Here is a 15,703-nt window from a genome sequence, read left to right as displayed (position 1 = left end):
ATGCTGAAGTTATGTTAAGACATCATTACTTTTCAAAAAGTGAGAAGGGAGGTCAGTAATTTCCAAATAGTAAGAAGGGCAAGACGAACAAGCTTTTAAAAATGTTGCTTTTTAACTAAAAAAAAAAAAAAATTATAAGACCCGCTTTACCTACTCCAAGCAAGTGCTAATCACAAGCACATCAGACCTACCTGTGTTCTTGTACCCACTAATACTACTGGAAGGGGGTGTAAATTTTTATGACTACCCATTAGAGGATCAAAATTTAGATAAACCTTCAATTTTATGATTAAAAATCTTCAAATACAAGTAATAAAGACTGGTATCTTATTAATGGGTCTACTTGTACTAGAATATTTTACATAGTTTCTAATCAACTGCAGTAAGATATGTATATGGTAGTTCAATGATACACATGAACTTAATATATTGATTCTTAAAATACATACTTAAGAGTTAATTTGCTACAGATTACATAACATACTATTTGCTATTTATCATTACAAACGCAAACACTCACTGTATTTGAGACAATTCCTCAAGGGACCGAAATCTAATTCACCTTTATGGAGCAGTTCCTGACTCTCTCAGTAAACAGAGGTGATTTGCTTTGCAAATATATTTTGTCAAATTTAAGTTTCTTTCTGCATATCAACATACAAACACTTACTGTCTTCTCAAACTATTTATGAGACAGTTGCACAATACCTCAGTGAGGAAGCTACATTTTTTTGCCAGACTAGTCTGTTCCTCAGATTAATGATTTAAATGTCCCCATATACACAAGTCAATTTATGACTAGCCTGTTTTCCTGCCTTTGACTCATGCCTCCCATTTGCAGTATAGTCTCTGCCGTGTTCAAATCTTGACACTTTTTCCTCCGTTTCTCAAATGACTTCTTTCCAAAGAAAAATCAAAAGGCAAAGTTCCTAAAGTATAATTATACAACTAGGTCTATGCTGATATATTCCATGTGTGGGCATCAGTTCTGGATATTTATTCTGCTTTTCTGATAAAATGGTGGGACTGACAAAAGAAAGCAGAAGCCTGTAAGCAGGGAGCAGCAAAGTCATGAAAAGGCTCAGCAAGGAACTGCAGTTTGTATTTGACACAGAATAAAGGAAAATGTATTTACTCTCAACGAGAGAATAAATAGGGATATTACCTTAAACTTGAGTAAGCTAAAAGAAAGGTTTTCATGCTTGAAAGCTTAACTTTTTTTTTTTTTCAGTTTTTCTGAATTGGTCTAACAGAGACTACACTTAGCCTTCATTGTATTAAAACAGCCCACTAAGTCATTATATGAGGTTACATTATATATAGACTAGAAATTACTCATGTGTTTGTGTAATATGTGGTAAAAATGGAAGCTGGGCATAAAGGTTCCAAAGGAACTAGAAGAAGAAATCTCATTTCTTTCTCAGGCGACTACAGCAGGACACATGAACAGCAGCAAGGTATACCAGAAATAGAAACCAATCCAGCCTTACACCAGTTATGTGCTGCAGGTAGGAGAGGTAGAAGTAGCTGGAGTCAGGAAGGAATCACAATAGCCTGAAAAAGCTGATCAGAGGGCTGCAGCACCTCACCTATGAAGACAGGTTGAGAGAGGTGGGCTTCTTCAGGCTGCAGGAGGCTTCAGGAAGACCTTACTATAGCCTTCCAGTACCTAAAAGGGCCCTCAGGAAAGCTGGAGTGAGACTTTTTACAAGGGCATGTAGTGACAGGACAAAGGGTAATGTCTTTAAACTGATAAAGAGTAGATTTAGATTAGATATAAGGAAGAAGTTCTCCACTGTGAGAGTTGTGAGGCACAAGGAGAGGTTGCCCAGAGAAGCTGTGGATGTTCAATTGCTGGAACAGTTCAAGGTCAGATTGGATGAGGCTTTGAATACCTGGTCTACTGGAAGATGTCCCTGCCCACAGACCTCCCTGCCCCAACGCGATTGAAGCTAAATGATGTTTAAGATCCCTTCCAACCCAACCCATTCTATGATTTTATGACCAATTTGACATTTCTACATCAGATGCTCACATCCCTAGCTCTTTTGTCCTTACCATAAACTGCTTCAAAGCATACGGCACATATACACTATGCATAGAGATCATGCCCAGATATCGTGCACACTCTGTAGTTGCTCAATATTGTACTCAACTTGCCTATATTAAGCTTGTACAAATCCCTTGCTTTAAGATCCCTCAGCAGGAAGGAAGGAAAGGATGACAAAACATCTACTACTTCTTAGATAAGAGGTTACTTAGCAAGAGAATAAGTACACATTGCAGCATTTCTTTTCTACCTGAGTAGATTTTTATATTCTAACTTAAGAGCTCATACTTATGTCTTGAAGTTGAAGGTTTTTATGTTACAGTAGTAGCAGATGTTGCTTTGTTATCTGACTACAGACATTTCTGTGTGTCTAATAGTCCTTTACTTGCAGATAGGAACTACTACTTTGAGAAGTTTGAGACATGTTATCCCACTTAGTGACAAAGTAGCAGTACTCATGAACTTGTCTTGAAATACAGTTCCACATGTTTCTATTTGCTTTCTGTACATTGACAGCAACCTGCTCCGTTAAAAATGAACACAGAAAAAACAAGGTTTACTTTTCTCATACATACCTTTCACAATAACTGTAAATAAACAAAAAATGCTAATAAACTTCACACATCACGTCAAAGTGAAGATAGTCTCCTAAAAACAAAAAAAAAAGAAAAGTTAGAAAAATGCCTGTGTATATTATACACTTATCTTTGTGAAACGTTTTAAGTTCCTCAAGTGTCTGCTACAGTTCCTGTCCTAAATGCTGGGGATATACACATATAGAACCTTAAGAATCAGTCAATACCAAACATGCTAGCAGGATGGCACTGAATTGCAAGAACACAAAATCATTTACTAGTTTTGATATTTCAAAGAACATGATCCCTTCCTTCTTATGAAAGAAGAGCCTGATGACGTTAAGTTCTATTTGTTTGAAGTATGCAGAGAAAGACCTTAATTCTTAAGCCTACATTCCTAAGTAAAGAATTTAAACAGAATTAAGAAGATAGTGGAAGAGCATGTAGACTCTTCAGTCTTAAAATAATCTAGAAAGATATAAAAAACACCTACATTATTTCTTGTGGAAGCCCAGTTATCTTTCTTAATTTATGCAATATTATTACTGTATTCAAACAAACAAACCCTTACATATTTTTCTTTATTTTAAACTCAGATCCTATAAAGACATTCAATAAAATCCACTTTAAAATTGTTACATAAGGTAAGAAACATACATAAGGGTCTTTGGAAAAAAAAGATGTACTAGACCAATTGGAAGCCCATCTATTCTGCAACTATTTGCAAATCCAGATGTTATCAAGTATACAGTGCTCCAAAAGAAGGCACAACAAAACTGGAACTGAAAACCAAAAATAAGATGTAAATTTCATTGTCTGAAAGTGCTGGATATTTTTTTTTTAATGTGAGACCTTACTAAGCTCTTCTTTAGGGATATCCTATATCAATGGGAGTCATACCCTATATTAACAAGTCACAAATCAGTGCAAAGAACAAAGGTAACAGTAAGTGCAAACCCAAATGCTTACCCTACATTTTGCCTTTGATTATCTGTCAAGTATGGTGGAAAGTTTATAAATTGTGAACAGTAGGTTAAAATTTAAACTGATGCTCTTCATCTATTGCAAATTAGATTAAGATGCAGACAATAAGGATGGACCAAGCAAGTCTATGATTCAGTCCTCACTGAACTCATCAAGATTTACACGTTGCATAGCATTCAACAACTTGAAGCCCTTTACCACACAGTTTATCAAATGAACATAGCTGGTTAAGAAAAAAAGGAAGATGTAGTTTTAAGACACAGGCATGTAGTTATCTATCTTCCATACAACAAAGCCCATGCACACCTTAGATCCTGAACAGCTATTTCAGTGTCCTCACATACAAACTGTAGCTGCTGGTCATATTTTTCTTATGCTACCAACCTAACTAGAGATTAGGATTAGTACCTCAGACAGGCAAGTCTTAAACCAAAACTTTTTATCCATACAAAGCTTAAACAGTTTGTGCATGTCTAATTTATGCATCTAAAAGAACTGAAAATAGCAGTAACAAAATACAAAAGAAGCTTAAAATTTCTTTTTCTCCATGCACACTGCACCAAGTATCACTAAGACTCAGTTCATTACTGTCAGCCCCTACTTAATCCATATATGCTATACTCAAGTAACAAGGTGCAGAACTTGCACCTAAATTCAGTCATTATGCAAGACATGTATCTTACCCTCTATCAGCACGGCAAATCTATTGTGGGCTGTCACTGGAGCTGATCCCACAGAAGCCCATTCAATACTCATCTGCCAACAAGTAACCCGATTCAGGAAAACTTAGCATATTAATATAATAGCTGACACCTAAAAGACGAACTGTACAAGACACTTCTCTCTAAGAACATGGCTTTACCCTTACAAAACAAAAAGAAACGATGGTTTAAAAGTAAATACAATAGTGTACTCTAACAAATACAGTAGAAACTTCAGCCTTTTATTTTTCATTATCAGGAAATAAATATGCTTTCTACCAGTTGAAATTTGAATATTCATTTAAAAGGCATTTATTAGTATTACAGCAAATAGAATGGAGATTTTCTAAGTATTTTAAAAAAAATTATTTACCATTTTAACAGTATTACAGTTGGTGCTGTCATATTTTGGAACCATTTTCCAGCCAGTTACACGAAGATCTACTGGGAAGAAAAAAAAAACAAACTAGTTAATTTTCCTTGTCATGACACTGTATTTTGTTTTTAAAATATTACAGTATCCTGATCATTTAAGCTGAGTCACCACTTTATGATACACAAAAAAGGTAAAAAAAGGCCTCACTATGAAGTCTGCAACATAGCTTGTTACACCAAAGCCAACAGGCTCAACGGCCTGTCCTACTCTACCATTCTGAACGCATAGTGACTGACTTCTGAGGACAGGATGCGCCTCTACCATTGATACTTGCACATTAAGATATACAATCTTATTTCTATAGAACTAAACATGCAGATTATCACTTTTTTTCATATTAAAAGTTCCACCGTAAAAAGCAAAAATCATACAAATCTCACAAAATATGAAGTAATTTTTACTGTGTTGACAACCAGAGAACACTGCAAGTAAAAACTTCTAAATCACTGCAAACCAGAAGTATTGCTTCCAGCTGGTCTATGAAGAAAACACGCACACCCCAAAAAATTTAAAAAGTACATAAGAATAGCAAGAAAGCCAGAACTGCAGCTCAGTCACAAACCACGGTACAAGCAAGGCAACTTGAAATTCTTCTTTGCATTTACTCAAGATTATTTCATACGCAATTTGAAAGACAACATTCCAAGATAAGGCCTGCACACAGAAGAAATGGGTTTAGTTTTTCCAGTTCTACCAGCTGCTCCAATAATACAAGTTCTGGGATACACCACCACCTTTCCTCCTTTACCACCATCATCAGGTGATTCTCATTTCATATTTCATTACTTTCAAGACAAGAGAGACACTGCTTTGACTCTAACTAGTAATAAGCTAGAAATGACACATTTTACATCCATCCTTCCAAATCTGGAAATACATATTAAAGTAACGTTAGTTTGCTCTGACTCCCACTCAATTTTCATGGGATATCACACAATGAGAACAAAAGCAAAAATGTTCAGAAGAGATGGAAAAGTGAGCCTTATGCAACATGACAACTACATTCACTACAGCCCTGTAATCTTCACTCAAGTAAAATTTTCATGCAGAATATAGTAAAGCAAATGACCCAAAAGAAACTGAAACCAAATTTTTCATGTCTGTACAGAGTACTGCAAAGAGATCATTATTCTTAGTTAAATAAAAGAATCTGCACAGAAAACACATTAATTTCAGCACCAAAATAAGAAAATTTAGCTTAACATAAGAGATGTTTTAGGAATCCTGCAGCACACAATGTAATAGTCACAGTATCTACCTGTCACTGCACAGCTGGATCCTGGGATCTAAGGAGCAAATGGAATACTTGAAAGAGTTTCCTATTCAGCACTTACTAAACAACTCATGAAACAAAGTTTCAAACAAAATTTCTTATATAGGAATAGGAATGAAGAATATTAATCTGTTGCATGCTTTGGAGTCTTTACCAGCTACCAGAACACCTAACCACATACTCTTCAGATTCGTTTATACAGCATCCCAGTTATGACTACAGCCCTGTTGGATATGAACATCTATCACCCCATCAAATTAGAAACATACTAGTTTCAGTTTAGTAGCATGAAAGTTGACAAGTAGAACTGACATTGATCTCTTTCTTATGCTCTTCCAATAACATTAGAACAACAACCCTCATGCCAAGCTGCTAAGGACTCTTTGTTACCATGTACAGAGAGCAACCTCTTCTTTGCCACCAGTAGCCATATAAATATATGGCTAAGCACTACACGTGACACTCATTTCACATGCTACCCATCTAATCTTGTCTACTGCAAGATCTATCCTGTGACAAAGCGTGATATATTCAAGTAGCCAGAAGAGATCTCTGATAAGAACAAACACAGCAGCTCTTAAAACTACCCATCATTCCTGCATCTGGAAGCTGAGCCTTCCAGGCATGCTAGAAATCGGCAAAATCACTGCGTTCACAAACGTGCTTTCAGAGTGCACGGGGTCTTTTCCTTCCTTCCTGCTGACAGATAGCTTGCAAAAAGTGTAGCAGGAACAAAGAAGCGTAGGAAATGAGTAAATCTCCTTAATACACTCAGAAAAAAAAAATTAAAAAGTGGTTGCCTCATGAGAAAGAAATATGGTAAATGCCCTGGGGATCGTAGAGGAGGAAAAGTGAATACGCGTTCTGCACTCGCCCTGCACTGGAGTGCACTCCTGCACTGGAGACCGCAGGCGGAGAAGAGAGACGCAGCTGAAGCAGGGGGAAGCACGAACCTCCTCGCAGCTCAGGCGAGGCAGGACAGAGAGCTCGTCACCTGCCAGCTTGCTCCACACACATCATCCCCCTCCTTCCCAGGGCAAGGTGGGCAGCCTCGGCTCAAGAGAGGAGGGGAGAAAAAAGAGCTTTCTCCAACACCGTTGCCACAAACGTGCGTGGGATGGGGCCGAGGTCCAGCAGACCGAGCGGAGGGGGCGACACACGCTGCCTCCGACCACCACCGTCGGAACGGCCACCGGAACGGCCTCCGGGAGACTGGCCATACACCCGGACGTACCACCACGGCACTCCCCGGCACGGGCAGGCACGACCCCCCCGCCCACGCGCGATGTGAGAGGGCAAAGTTCCCGTCCCGAAGCAAAGGCGGGGCTGGTCTCGTCCCCATCAGCCCCATGGGCCGAGGGGGGGGGAGGCCTCTCGCCCGCGGCACCCAGGTGACGGCTGACAGGCGCGGCAGGGCTCAGAGAGCAGTAGCTGCGGATCCCGCGGCTCGCCTCCCGCCGTGCACAGCCGCTTGGGGCTCGCCGCAGCCCCGTCCCCGCGACGGCGGCGATACCTGAAGCCGCGAAGGGGCCCGGAGCTCCGTCCGGCGGCGGCACCACCCGCTCCCCTCCCCTCCCTCCTTCCCGCCCGCCCTCTAAGATGGTGGCGTGCGCGATCGGCGCCAGCTACGCCGCGCTCCAAGAATCCATCCCCGAGGCCGCGAGCGAGCGCCGGCCCCGCCCGCAGGCCGGCTCCATCGACCCGCTCGGCCAGCTGCTCCCCACCCCTGCCAGCCGCGCCCCAGCGCAGCCTGGCTCTGCCTGGCCCTCACCGGGCGGGTGCTGCTGATCTGCGGCCTGGATCCGCAGGGGGCTGGTGAGGAGCAGCTCAACTCTCTCCAATCCCTTCCGTCTGTTCAGACACTGAGCCCAAAGCGCTGCAATGTAGGTGGCCACGGCCGCCCGCCCTGCGGAGATGGGCAACAGCCGGGGCCGTGAGGAGGCGGAACGCGGCTTCACTTCACGTCTCACTGGAAAACACGAAGCGTTCCGCCGCCGGCCACGCCGGTGCTAGGTTTGCCTCCAGAAGACTGGCAGCAGAGGAACCCTGCTAGCTCAAGCAGCCGCTGGCAAGCGGCGGAGAGCTCCTGCCCGAGGGCGGCGGGGCACCGAGAGCTTTCACCGGTGTAGTTAGTGTTGTCCCACCTTGGGTTCTTTACCCAGTGTGCATAAACCAGACGTCACAGAGTTGAGGTACCTGTTTTATTGCAGTTCTGGGCAGAAAAGGGCGCCAGGCGGTAACTGGCAAAGCTAGCGTACCTCTTGAGAAATGAGCCTTGTCTTACATACGCAATTACAACAAAGGAGAAGCTAAACCGAAGGAGTGGTTAGTCGTTGCCACACCCAACTTTACATAGGAAACCCGAAACAACTGATCATTCTCTTATCTCCAGACTGATATCCTTGTTTGAGATTGATTCGGCGCTGCAAAGGTCGTTGCCCCCACTACACCGTCGCCTGGCCTCGGGCGAAACGTGGAATTTTTGTAACTCTTAACCCTTTGCTTTTGACAGCACTACTGTTCGTTACAGTGGCGAGAAGCCGCCAGTGGGCTGGGAAAAAATGTGGCAAAGCCGGAGGTTTGCTGGTTTCAACAGAAGCCTCGGTCGTGCCCCTCCGGTGGGGTAGTTCTGCCTTGGCTCTGGGGAGCGGTTCCGGCAGCGCACAGCAGCAGCACCGGCTGTGCCGTCTGGTTTGACAATCTGTAACGAGAGAGTGGGTACCATAGCTCTGATGGAGAACTTCCTTCGGACAGACAAGCCATCTCCTAGCTTTTACAGCCTTTTTCAAAGCAGTGACATACGCTAGTCAAAAAAAAGAACCCAAAATATGGAGGAACAGAACACTGTGGAAGAGAGCTGAAGAACTAGAGCTGAAAAACTGAAGAAGTGGAGATGGAGAAGTGGGATGGAGCTTGAAACTAGTCTGTCAAAAAAAGGGAAGAAAGAAAAACCCCAGTGAGCAATACCCATGAGAAACGTCCTAAAATGCAGTGAGGTGGTGGAATCTTTGTTTCATAGTTACTGTAATCGTTTACACTGCAGTGCAAAATCCGACAGGACCAAGAAGTGGCAACTAATATAAATTCTCAAAATAGATGTCTGCTTTTCTATCGACACACTTAATAGTATTTAAAAAAGTGAAACCATATAGGTGTATAAACTACGTTAGAGCACAGTTACCTTACATTTAATTTTGAGATGCATGTTATTGACCAACCAAGCCATAAAATGTATTAGGCAAACTTGAAATCTAAAAAAAAAAAAAAAAAGTAGTGATTAAAATAAACTAGCATAGGCTTACATGAAATTGCAAAATCAGATTCTGGTCTTGTTTGTGTTGCTTTTGTAGTGTATATTACCTTCCTTTTAGGCAGTGTTGGTAAGTATTTAAGAATTGAGCTCACAATACCAATGTATGGGTAGCCAATGGTGTATGTAACGTGCTACAGGTTATTCGTTAGTCACCTGCTAACATAAATGCACTTTTTTGAAAAAGTCAACTATTAGATATTTCAGGAATAACTGATAGGAAATAATAGTGATGTATACAGATGAGTGGAAAGGTGAATCATAGAATCATTTAAGTTGGAAGAGTCCTTTAAGACTCCAACTGCTAACACAGCACTACCAAGTCCACCACTAAACCATGTCCCTCAGCACCACATCTACACATCTTTTAAATCCCTCCAGGGATGGTGACTCCGCTACTTCCCCGGGCAGCCTGTTCAGGGCTTGACAACCCTTTCAGTGGAGAAAATTTCCCTCATACCCAATCTAAACCTTCCCTAACACAACTTGAGGCCATTTATTCTTACTGCCCTGGCAAGTGCTGTCCCACTGTGAGAGGCAGCAGCTGATGCTAGGGATGAAAAATATCTGGAGATGTGCAGATTTGATATATTTTTACCTTCAGTCTCTTTTGACAGTGGAAAGTATATGAAACCCCAACTGTGAATCAAAACCATCTTCCTGAGTGTAGCTCCACATGTCCTCCCTTGTATGTGAGCTTTCTTTTTTATTTTTCATGAGGTTATGAAGTGTGCATCTCAATGCAGTCATGTGGCTAAATCTAACTTGCTAATATTTTGATTTTAAACAATGTGACTGAGTCAGGCCAACAGGAGAAAATGAAGTTCTTAAGATGGAGCACCAAGCTTCTCTACATCACAGGACAAGGTACTTACGCCATGGTTCCTGAGGCATTTGAAGAAACATGGGGCAATATTGTCAGAAGGCCAGAAGTCTGTACTTTTTACACTCAGAAACATGACAGGACTCCTGTATTTTTAGCTCTTCACTAAGTAATTTGCTTCCTATTGTAAAAGTTCTCATGATGATCTCATGTCTTCTCTGAAAACTTCCCCGTTTTTTTTTCACTGTGCCTTTTTTAGAAATTAGTTTCAGTAATCATAAATAAAAAATCCCAACTCTGTATGTATATTGCATATAAACACATATTGCATATTTATTTTTCTTGCTGTGAACATTTTAGTAACATAAATAGCACTTTTATAGGCAAAGTGAAATTATATCTACTTCCCAGCAGCACTGTAATATTTTCAGGTGAGAAAACATCTTTGTTTTTGTTTTACAGACTAATATGCACTGATAATTAGAATTTAGTTTCTGCTCACGTATGTTCTAATTCTGAGGACATAATTAGCTGATTTGGATGAGATAGATCAGATCTCAAGAAGGAAATTTACTATTCTGTAGGTGTCATAATCAATCTCTACAAAGGAACTGAATCTACTCATTTTAGAGAAATGCTTCCTTCAGAGGGATTTGGATCAGATCTTTGATGAACAAGATGTTCATGTTGATGAACAAGGCAAAGCAGCAAAAAACCCAACCAAACAAAACAAAACCTGTATTAAATTGATAGAGTCAGTTTTGATCAACTTCTGTTCTCCTTAGCGAAGGATGCAGTGTTGAAAGACTAGACTTGGTGTAGGATGCATGACAGCAGTTTTCTTTGTTCTGCTGGGTTAGACCAAAAGCCCACATAGCTCAGAACTGTGCCCCCATGATGACTCATAATGGATGCCTGGGGAAAGGGTATTAGAAACAAGGCGTTTATAGGGTAGCCATTTCCATGACACATCCTTGTAGTTTTTAGAACTAATAGGTTAACAGCATCCCTACCCAGAAGTCTGTAATTCAGCCAATATACTTAACAGCTCTTGATGGACCTATGAACTTGGCTAATGCCTTCTGTAAACCCAGTTGCACTGTAAAACATTAGCTGTTAAGCATTTATTTAGGTAAATTCTTGTGGCATTTAGGCAAACTCTTGAAGCAATACTTCATTTTGCTAGGGTTTAGCCCTCTGGTTAATAATCTTATCACATAACTTGGAATAGTTTTTCCACTTCACCTTCATTGCAACATTTGAGTTTTAATGTATTTTATAGTTGTCCTCAGCTGCCCTCAAAGCGTCCTTGCTAAGCCCCACTTTGCATGTGTGGTTGGGGGGATGGTTCTATTGCTTGATTATCCTCCCTGCCTTCCCCTGCTTCCAATACAGTTCTTGAGATACTGAAGTGAAAACAACAAAATTTGGGTATACCATGAGTTAGATCACAGTAGTTACAATTTCCATTTTGTTCTTAGTCCTCCTTTGTGTATTTATGAACATTCTGTATTTTTGACCCTTGCTGAGCTGTTATGTGGCTAGTTTCTTAGCAGTTTTACCTTATGACAAAACTCTAAGAAACCTGAGTGCTTAAAACTGTATTATTTTGAATAAAATTTATGCTGATTACTATGAGAACTACCAGTACTTACAGGTACAAATCTATTGGATGCAAAACCCACAAATACTCTTGCAATGCATTTTTAAATCAATCATTGCTTATAATAGCTGTAGAGAAGGAACTAGAGTTGAGAGCTTTTTCTGCTTCCTAGTGAACATTACTTGCAAATATTAGGTTGTAATATGATTACAGATTAGTAAAACGACTCATTTGGGGAACTTGTCATCACTTACTTCAGTCCTTTTACTTTGCATAGTTATAATAGTAAAGAAAACAGGAATCTTAATTGGGAAGGGGATTTCCCAGGCTGCAAATTACTAAATTGCTATCACTCAGTTATTTTCAGTAGGTGAACTGTAGTCATAATTTGTTTAAAAAAGACAATTTTAAAAACAATTTGGAAGCCTGTACAAGAAAACCAAAAAGTAAATGGAAAGTAAACCTTCAGAAGTGTTCCAGATTACATAATTAACAAAACCACGTACAAGAGGGGACTGCATGTGTAACTTTCATACGTGTTGACAAGTAGAGAGTGATTTGAATGCCATAGCTAGCAGAAATGCATGTGTGAGCACGAGTACCTGCTCTGTCTGGAGATGCAATTGAAAAAAACAAACAGGCCTTAGTAGAGAGTCAAAAGTGAGTTTTACTCAAATCAAATATTCCCATAAAAGCAACTTCCAGTCAGTTTCCCCAGCGCAAGGCTAAGCAGTTGGAATCACGTCATATAACCCTATATGTTCAGAAGAACAAAACAGATTTTGATATTTGTGCTTTTTCACATTCCTGTATGAATAACTGCAATGATTCACTGAGGCTCATTGCAACATAAGGTACTCTTCAATGGGAATGGCAGTATTGCCCAATATGGTAATCATTAACTGATCCCTTGCTGGGCATGCATAATGTTCAAGATAAGTCAGGCATTCTCATAAGAAAGGCCTAAAGCAAACGAACAGGTTGTCCCATATTGATTCTTAGAGTATGAGCGTGGGAGGAGTACTGTGTATGTATAGGTTCTATATATAGAGCATGCCAATGGATTAAATTGGACGTTATTCTGCAGGGAAATGAGGGAAACTTTCTGGTTTTCACAACTTGTAATGTTAATAAATACCTATGGTCTTTTCAGTGCAGGTGCTCTCAAACTGTACCAAAAATGAAACTTTATTAGGTGAGAAATTGTGCTGACAGAGCTACTGATTTTGGGCTTTGCCAGTATGTACTTCTCATAGTAAGCTTTTAAAACACATCATCCTTACAGGTCAAGAAAGTTGCCTTGTTAGGATGGCACACAAACCTGAAAAGGCATGAAGTGCTCCAAATAGGTATTTTAATACCCTGTTCTTACATTAAGGACTAACGTTATTCATGTAATCTGTATACCAGATTTTGCCCAGTTTACCTATTCATTAGCATCATTTGCCAGTGTTTGTTTTTAGTAGTTTTTCAAAGCAGTAGAGTGGTTGAAACATTTAGGTACAATGCTTCTGTTAGTTTTGATGTATTTGCATCTGAAGAGCACATCTCACAAATTAACTGTGGTCTTCTTCAGAGATATTCATGTAATCCTTACTGTGGCTGAGAGAGTTGCAAATCAGCTTTTATACTTTTTGATGACCCATTAAGTTATTATTTCAGGCAAATTTCCTACAATTTTTCAGCAAGATTCCCAGCTTTACAGAAATGAGTCAACAGTTTCTTTCTCTGTGTGCTGGCTATGAACAGACTGAACAAAGCTAGCGTAGATGTATCCAGCATTCAGAAACACTGCTTTGAAATAGTTTCCATCTTTTCATGTATGCAGTATTATCACTAGAAATAGATTTATTTACTTATTTAGTAACACAATATTTTTAAAGTGTTTTATCTGTTGACTAACTTGACTATTATTGTTCATTGTTTCTAAATAAATCATGCATCTTAACAGGAAGTTTGAGCTCCAGATTGTGACAACTGAAAAATCTGTGATAATTTGAAAAGATACAGCATGAGCTGTTGATTGCTATCCCCCAGCTCTGCTGGAGAGAGTGTTCCTTATTCTGCTAGAGAGTACATTCCTTATCCTGCTGGAAAGAAGGCAGCCAAATAATTTAACCTTCCCAGTGATGATATTTTTAGTTATGTCACATTTTTTCTGGAGACAGTTGGGGAACGCTTGTTCATGCTATAGGGTCCAGCTGACTAGAAAGGCTGATGCCATTTCCAGCAGCATATGGCTGCATCCAAAAATCACATCTATCTGTGTGAACTCCAAATTCTCCTGGTTCTCCTCTCCTCCTCCTGTTACCTTGCAGTAAATATACACAATAAGTAACATAGCACAATGACCATAGGTGTGATTTAGAAGCCTTTAGCACCTATTGTCTTTTAAAGCTAATATGAGGAGTTGATGGTTTGGATCAACTCAAGATAATACACTTTTTTTTTTCTTTTTCCCAAAAGTCACACTACAAGGAAAAAAACGGAAATGTGAAATACAAATGCTTCAAAAATTTTCTTTCATGAAAAGCCATTTAGAATGAGAGGTTAAATATTAGCACCAAGTCCTTCTCAAAAGTTGATAAACATCGGTTAAAGTCTGAACAACTGCCTCAGAACAAAAGCTAATTTGTTTACCTGCCATAGATAATGACAGTTTGAAATGCCTGAATAGCTCAAAAATCCATGGGGCCATTGGACACTCTGTGACTCTTCTTGCTGCGACTTTTGTGAAATAACCCATTTGGATCATCTTGATACCCTAAGTATCAATAATATGGTACTTTTCTTGCTCTTGCCCACTTTTTTTTAAAGTCTTGATTTTACCCCTGTGAACTTCTGTGTTCTGCTGGAAGCCTCACTGGTTACAGGGACCTGCAATAGCTGCTAAAGTGCAACTTAGTGACATACTGTTTTGATTTAGCACATGCATGACATCTTTGAATAATAATAAAAAAGACATCACTAGATTAAATGGTGGATTTATATATGTTTGCAAGTTATCATGGATTTTTACTCAAATTAGTGGTTCATGACATGGTGAACATGAAAGTTCATGCCAAAAGTACAACCACCAAGGCAAGTCAGATACTTACAGCTGTGATTGATTTAAGTTTTCTCCATTATGTTGAAGTATATAATAAGTCATATGAGAAAGGTAGCAATACACATTTTTTTCCAGGCAAGAAAGTAGACAGAAACAACTGGGAACACATAATAATGTTTCCATTACAAGAAAAAACACAGATTTTTCTGGTTATGGCCAAGGTATGTGGTAACATAACTTGTCTCCCAGGTGTGACTCTGTAGAGCCTGTGCAGTACAGGTACAACACAAAGGCAGAGGTTTTTATCCTGCTTTGCTGTGGTAGGAATCCTGCTACAGTTTTCTGCTAAATCATTAACAGAAGCTTTATAAAGGAACAAGATGTATTTGTTATGAAAAACCACAGAATGGCAGCACAAACATTTTTGTATGGAAATGCAAGTGTAAATAGGAATGCAGTGCTTCTCTAGACAGCATGACTTTTGCAGACTTTGTCTCTGCCCAGAACATCAAGTTCCTATTTAAGTCATCCCATTTTCAGTCAAATTCTTCCTTTGTATTTTCCAGATTTATCTTTTCACACATTTTGCTTTATTCCTAGCAAGTATAATGGGCAATAGTGTTATTACAGAATCATAGCATTGCTGTTATAATCATAAATAGTCCCAGGATATAAATAAACCTTAGTTTGTAAGTTTCCCTCTCTCCCTAATAACTTGTTTCAGTGTACAAAGAATTGTAGTTGGTTTTCTTTTTTTTTTTTGTGCTACTCATTATATATATTTTTAAAAAAGGCATGCACTAATTATATTTCGAAAGTTAATGGTTTTAGTTGATCTAAGTCAGAACTGTTGGCGAGTTGCCACATCAAATGAGATTCTGGTAATCTGCCATGATTTC

This window comes from Indicator indicator, chromosome 5 (assembly GCF_027791375.1).
Source record: "Indicator indicator isolate 239-I01 chromosome 5, UM_Iind_1.1, whole genome shotgun sequence".
NCBI lineage: Eukaryota > Metazoa > Chordata > Aves > Piciformes > Indicatoridae > Indicator > Indicator indicator.
This window is presented reverse-complemented; position numbering follows the sequence as displayed.